The sequence below is a fragment of the Gasterosteus aculeatus genome, chromosome 4 (assembly GCF_964276395.1).
Source record: "Gasterosteus aculeatus chromosome 4, fGasAcu3.hap1.1, whole genome shotgun sequence".
Classification (NCBI taxonomy): Eukaryota; Metazoa; Chordata; class Actinopteri; order Perciformes; family Gasterosteidae; genus Gasterosteus; species Gasterosteus aculeatus.
This window is the reverse complement of record NC_135691.1, coordinates 527501-528560: the sequence shown is the minus strand read 5'-3', so window position 1 is coordinate 528560 and position 1060 is coordinate 527501.

The window sequence follows — 1060 nt, the reverse complement described above, 5'->3', positions numbered from 1 at the left end:
AACAGCGGGTTCATTAAAGTGCTGCTGCAACCCCGTCCTCTGTCCTGGGGGGCAGGTCTGCACTTGTCTACTCGGTTCTTGGTAGAGAAATCACTGCGAAGGAAACGACCCCTTGTGGTTCTTTAAATGGAGCCAAAGCTTCACGAGCTAAAGCTGCATTCTCTGCAAAGTCCAGCAGGGGGCGACTCCTCTGCTCCCACACAAGTCTACACAGACAGACAGACAGACAGACATTACCTGGAAGGTTAACGTCTTTTCAAAGCTCACAGGAGAAACTTTAACTGCAACTTCTATATTTCTGGCTCTTCATATATGTCCCCCCCCCGTCCCCCGTCCCCCGTCCCCCGCCCCCCCCCGTCTCCCCCCCTGTATCATCCAGTTTAATGAGTCTTGGCGAAGCAAACAGGCAGGCAGCAACATTGAGAGCTCCTTCTCTTGCACAGACATTATTTCCCAGAGGAAAATGGAAATTAAAAAGAAGAAATCCATAAACTTTGACCCGTGTCACCATCGCTGTTACAGCAGCATTCATGTGGAGTTTTTATCTTCTCTATTTCACTTCCTGCTGCATCTCTGTTTCTACTCATTTGAAGAGGACAAAAAAATCTAAAATATTATCAAAAAAAAACAAGAAACATAACGAAGTGCCTCGTTCTCTCCACGTAATTTACTACAGATCAGATGATCGGAGTGTAAATGTCTTGTCAGTGGAGAGGCCAAGTCACACTGCCCCCCCCCCCCCGAGCTAACACACAAACCACAACAAATCAAATGACCGTGAAGACATGAAGCCGTGGAGTCGTCACTGAATCTCCCCGGGGGAGATGGCTCCATTTCCTCCCCCGACCTGAAGCTGTCAGCCCCCCCCCCCCCCCCCCCCCCGACCCCCCGCCTGCGACTTCAACAGTTAGAGGGATTAATGATTAATCGATTGCACCGATGTAGCCGTGTTTTCTGTACGCATCGATCCATTCAGGCTACTTAGGGCTTCTTTAGCAAGACGAAGCTAGCTAGTGAGCTAAAAGCTGCACAGCCCAGGCGGGGGTCCGCTCCCCTTTTT